The 6,391-nt window shown below is 44.3% G+C and overlaps 1 pseudogene; it reads right to left on the reverse strand.

The window, feature by feature from the left end:
- Window positions 1-4,851: 4,851 nt before the first annotated feature.
- Window positions 4,852-5,481, reverse strand: LOC111535549 (annotated as a pseudogene).
- Window positions 5,482-6,391: the final 910 nt, after the last annotated feature.

A 6,391-nucleotide genomic window follows, 5' to 3' on the forward strand; every position in this document is an offset into this window, starting at 1 on the left:
GATCCAATTATTCCCATTGTATTTAAATTTTATAGTTGAGTAACTGCAATTCCCACTCTTAGATCTGGCACACAGAGAAGAGCAATCCCCACAGATCTCTTCAAAGATGTAAGTGCTGCCCTCGCAAATCTGTTTCACAAAGCACTGGTCAAGGGCATATGTTCTGGACCCTCCCAGCTGGGATGGGTAGGTCTAAAATGACTAATCCACTCCAGCATCACAATTTCCCTAAGCATTTGGATCCCTTCCTCTACACTAAACCAAGGCAAGAAATCAGGCATTTCCAGATTACTCAGTGGGCCATTTTTAAATCCACGTTTCAGCTAACCAAGCAAGTATACTATGAGAACTTTTTTTTTTTTTTTTTTTTCTGAGGCAGAGTCTCACTCTGTCACCCAGGCTGGAGTGCAGTGGTGCGATCTCAGCTCACTGCAACCTCTGCCTCCCGGGTTCAAGCAATTCTGTACCTCGGCCTCCCGAGTAGCTGGGATTACATGTGCCCACCACCATGCCCAGCTAATTTTTGTATTTTTAGTAGAGACGGGGTTTCACCGTCTTGGCCAGGCCGGTCTTGAACTCCTGACCTCAGGAATTCATGATCCATTCGCCTCAGTCTTCCAAAGTGCTGGGACTACAGGCATGAGGCACTGTGCCTGGCCTTAGAACCTTTTTTAACTCCCCAAGCTGCAACGTTAAATGCATAATCCCTACTTAGTAGGCCCAAATCAATAAATTCAGTCTGATTAAACTCTGTGTTCCTTCCACCATTATCTCACACCCTTAATATCCATTCCCATGCCTGTTCTCCAGATTTCTGTTTATATAAATTAAAAAACTTAAGCAGTTCTTTTCGAGTGTAGTGCACCCCCTCGTGGGTCATACTCTGAACTTCACTTCTAGGGGCCCACCAGGACTTTAGCTTAGTTATAGGAATAGAAACAAACAGGGGTGTTGGGGGTGGGTCCTGAGGAGAAGCAACATTATCTTGACTGGTAACTGCCTCAGATGAGGCCATCACTGTTGCCTCAGGAAGCACAGGGTTTATCTCCTTAGACAAAGGTGGAAATTTCAGCTCTTTCTCTACAGGAGATAAGACTCATACTCAGGGCAACCTCAGCAGATTTGAGGCTCAGTATCTGCTTCTGAAGCCAGAAGTTGGAATCTCTAAGTTCATCATTTTCTTTCAACCCTTTGTCCAGTGAATTTAGGAGCGACCAACCAACTTCATTAAGTTCCTTGATTCCCCACATATGGTCAAAGATATTAAGTACAGGGTCACTAAACTTTTTTCTCATGAGCGGTCAATCAGGAGTGTCAAATGCATTTATTTTGCATAATTCTCTAAACAGTTCACACCAAAGCCTATCAGTGTTCTCCACACCATTAGAATTAGAGTCCTTAGCATTTTTGGGTCTAATCACGTTAAGCATCCAACTCCAGAAACCCCAAAACCAATGAAAGGCCTCCATCCTTAATATTCTGTTTCTCTAGAACCACTCCTGGTACAAAAATCTGTATTACTCAGGGTTCTCTAGAGGAACAGAACTAATAGGATAGATGTATATATATAAAGGGGAGTGTGTTATGGAGTTTATTAACTCCCATGATCATGCGGTCCCACAATAGGCCATCTGCGAGCTGAGGAGCAAGGAAGCCAGTCCAAGTCCCAGTGCTGAAGAACTTGGAATCCGATGTTAGAGGGCAGGAAGCACCCAGCATGGGAAAAAGATGCAGGCTGGGAGGCTAAGCCAGTCTAGCCTTTTCACATTCTTCCGCCTGCTTTTTATTCTGGTCCTACTGGCAGCTTGATTAGATTATGCCCACACAGATTAAAGGTAGGTCTGCCTTTCCCAGTCCACTGACTCAAATGTTAATCTCCTTTGGCAATACCCTCACAGACACACCCAGGATCAATACTTTGCATCCTTCAATCCAATCAAGTTGACACTCAGTATTAACCATCACACAATACAATCTCTTTAGACTGAGAATTCTGTCACTCCTTTTGGTATATGGTAAATATCCTACCATGAGAGACTCTAACACCCTCTACATGACTGAACATTCCTGAACAGCTGTACATGTGCCTATGGCTCACTGCAAACCAAGATTTGCCTGTAGGGCAGGTACACAGAAAAGAGACAACGGAAGGATGCTTAACCATAATTTTCTGTTCTCATCAGAGCTAGCCTGTCTGTCAAGGAACCTTTGTCACCTCCTAAGCAGTATTAAGGATTTTGTTATTGCTCTGTTTTTAGAAATTCCGCTCCTTGTAATTTATTTACAAAGTGATTTCCAAAATTGTATCTCATATACCAAGTTTATGAAGGAAGCTTTGCTTTCTGACCACCTAGTATAGCTCATTCATTTGTGTATCTCTTCAGTGGCCTGCTTCAAACAATGCTACCACAAATACCATATATTAAAATCCTAATACAAATATCAAATATTAGGATGATCTCAAAAACTCTATCTCTTACCCTAGGATTACATCCCTAGAACCAGTATATTATGTGGCAACTCAGATTCTACTCAGCACCCTATGTGGGAGTATTTTGAGAGTGTGTTGAAGATGCCCAGGATAGATATGGAATTGTCACTATCCAAACTGAAAATTGACATCGAATTGCTGTTATCACACAGGAGCCGGGGGGTATGGATGGATCAGTCAGGGAACTTCTGTGGGGATGAGGAGGCATCTATGTCAGGGGAAGGACTGCGGATTCTGGGCTGTTACACTGGAAGCAGGGCACAGCCTTCACAGAGAGATTGTAGGGATGAGCTGGTCAGCAGGACAGGTTCCAGAGTTGCTCAGGAGAGCACACAGGAGAGACAAGAAGGAGGGTGCTGTAAAGTGGGAAAGTGCTGAGGCTGGACAGAACTGCTGGCACCTGGACAGAGTCAGCTCTCTGGAAACCTAGGGCTCAGAATAGGAGTTCCTTAGGTAAATAAAGTCCACAACGATCCCCACATTGCATTTATTCTCATTGTCACCTTACTTCTTCTCTAGTCCTATCTGGATATCTTGGCCACAGGGTTCATCTTTATGTCACCTGAAGAATTGTGAAGAGATGTAGCTTAACAGGCAAAGACCTTCCTGAGGCTGGCAGGAGTGGAGACAGTATGTGCCTAGATCAATTCACAGCAGGTTTCATGTTCCAGCCCTGTCACATTCTAGCCACGTGAACTTGGAGGAATTCATTAAGCACTATGAGACTCAGGTTCTTCATCAGGGTAAAATGGGTGGGATAAGTCCTTTATTGTAGATGTTCTGGAATGTACGTAATGTGAATAAAACACCTGTCACAGTGACTGGCATGTATTGGAATTTTAATAATGGCAGTCGTTATCAATAGAATTACAACTTCAAAGTCTACCACTGTCTTTTATGAAAAATTTAGCTCTTGTTTTTGTTATCTGAAACATCTCAGAGAAGATGTAGGTGAATATGTCATGAAATACCAACTCAACCAAAATGTCAGCTTCATAAATATGACTCAGTACATTTTCTTTCTGAAATAATATATTATATAACATGGGTAAGGGGAGAATTCCCCAGGTGGAATGCAGCTCAAAGATCCTAGAATTTGAATCAAAGATCAACTCCTTTTCACCTTTCCCTTTGCTCACACATCCAAATCACTATTTCTATTTATCCTCCACTAAAATCTAGCCCTTGCTTACAGTTGCCCACATTACATTCAAAATAACCTAATTAAATGTCCTTTCAATGGAATGGGCTCTGGCTCTCCCAGGCTAGGAAAATGAATGCCAGCCTGGAAGCTTCTGGGAAGCATTTCAAGGAGTTATCACCTTATTTCTCAGGAAACCCTTGCAAATGATGGGTATCAATCACCTAGTCTTTGCACTGTGTTCAAGCTCACCAGTTTGAGAGCTGCAAGACACCTTCCCTTAATTCACCATGTGGAAACTCCTCTCTGCCTCATCCTCCACCCAGAAAGAACTGCTCAGAGCAGTTTTCCATTGCAGGCTTTTCTCTCACCTTCTGAGAGTCTGGCCCCTGCCACCACGCAGCTTCATAACAATCAGCTGCCACAGAAGCATCTGCAGTTTCCTGAATCCCCAAAGTACCTTAGCTCAGGGACTTTATACTTGAAGACTCCATCTGGAGTCTCACCTCCCCACTCTATGTAAACTTATGATTGTAGAGAGCATCTTACCACCTTCTTGACATGGCTTCTGCTCCTAGATTCTACTGTTTTACAGGTAAGGCATAACTCTTGCTTTTCACTGTATCCCCACTACTAAGAGTCCCCTCCGCAAGCAAATGCTCACAGAATGTTAGGCAAATAAAGCAGTCAGAGATGCTTTTATTTAGTAACATTTAATTTCTGCTACTTTCTTGAATGAGCTAAGAAAAGCCAGGTCGATTTCTTTAATTTTCAAGAACAACAGACTAAGCAGGATCAGCAAATATAACTATTCACCATCCTTTATTTTGTTCCACTATTTAACTGCTGAGTTCTTACACATTTTCAAGAAAATTCCTAGTGCAATACCATGTTATCCTTTTACAGATCACAAAAGAAGAGACAAACTTTTTCCAACTTTTTTTACAAAATATCAGACTGTTACTCTTAAAGTAGATAAACAGCAATACATATGTGATTAATATTTATAAAATAATATTCTGAAGCTAATTCAACCTACTGTTAAAAGGAAAATCATTCAAAAAGTACACAAAAGGAAAAGAGGTAAATCTCCATCTCTCCCATATGGAACAGAAATGCGAAGAACACTGTGTTATTCCCTCAAGCCCACCTGGGCCCTCCACTACCTAGTACCTCAACTGCCCTCTTCAAACACAGAGGTAAGAAACTGCCCTAGACTTCACTCAAGACAGGAGAAGTTTTTGGAGATGCCACGCAACCTTGCACTGGCCATGGCAGTAGCATCAATTTTGGTGTCAATTATGGCCTGGGCTCTGTCTTCCACATCTTTCAAAGCATCCTTGGAGGAGGTTGGAAAGGAACTAGGGATGGTATTGTTTTGCATGGCCAAAATCTCACTACTTTCTTCTTGCTAGTTTCTGAATGGGCTCTAGGACCCCACAGGAATTCACAAGAGAAGAGCACTACTGGGCACCTCCCGGTACTCCAGGTACTGTCCCTGCACTCAAACTTTAGTGGCGAGCTCCCTGGGCTCCCCACAGATGAAGTCCACCCTCTGAACATACACCCCTATTCCACTCAGCACATCCCAGATGACCTCCTCAGAGGCACAGGTGCCCTTCATGAAGATGATACTCAGAATAAGAATCAGGAGGCGGTTCGGGGGCATGCCCTGCTCGTCACTCAGACCCCCCTCACAGCTGAGCTCTAATGTGTTTCCAAAGATGTAGGAGCCGTCAGGGTCCACTTCTCTCAGGGAAATGCCAAAAAGAATCTCTATGAACTCACGGGCTTTCCTGAAGATCATAGGAAAGTAGCCCCTGTACCTGCTGATGACATTCGTCACCATCTCTGCCTTTGTGACAGGCTGTTTGTTTGATATCTGAGGAGAAGAAACTGTACCACCTCGTCCACCTTTTCATCCAGTGTATAAATGAACAAGGACTCACTATCTGTCAGGCTATGCCGGGTACTTGTATCTTCACCTTCTTGGCTGCTGGGCTCTTCATTGAATGGGCTCCATAAAGTGGAGGAGGAGCAGAAGGACAGGGAACATTGGAGAGGACCCTGGGGAGGACTCTCAGGAGGATTCTGGGGAAGAGGCAGCATCCCAGCAGACAGCTTCTCCTTCTCCTCATGAGCACCAAGAATCAGAGTAGAGGATGAGGAGGAGGAGGAGGAAGAGAAGAAAGAGGAGGAGAAGGAGGAAGAAGAAGAGAAGGAAGAGGTGGGGAATAATAAGTAGAAAGAGGAAGAGGAAATGGAGTAGGCTTTCTCCTCTTCCTCATCTGTGGAATCCTGTGCATCTACCAAGTTCTCTATCACAATTCGGTTCTGGAAGTCTTCCTCAAAGTTGTGGCTAGGAACATTTCAAAACAAAGGTATAACGTCTTCCTCAGGAGCAGAAGGTAAATGTGTGAACAGGGATGTGGATGATGGGATCCAACAGGCCTGAGGGAGAGAGGAACAGTGCAATTGGCCTCAGGTGTGAAACTCACCCATGATGGCTCTGACAAAGGCCGGCTTACAGCTCTTCTTCTCTTACGGTGGCGCTCTAGGGCCTCACAGGTCGCCTGTCTTCCTAGGGGGTTTGCCTCCTGGGAACCTGCAGGAGGATGTGAGAAAGCACCTCAGGGCACAGCTGGCAGGCAGAGCCTGAGGCACCAGGAATGGCAGTAGTTGGCAATGGCCAGGTGCTGCTGGGTCTGCTCTGTTTGTGGGGGTAGTGCCCTTGGTACACAGTCAGGGTGTGCACTCAC

Source organism: Piliocolobus tephrosceles, unplaced genomic scaffold (assembly GCF_002776525.5).
Source record: "Piliocolobus tephrosceles isolate RC106 unplaced genomic scaffold, ASM277652v3 unscaffolded_7041, whole genome shotgun sequence".
Lineage (NCBI taxonomy): Eukaryota > Metazoa > Chordata > Mammalia > Primates > Cercopithecidae > Piliocolobus > Piliocolobus tephrosceles.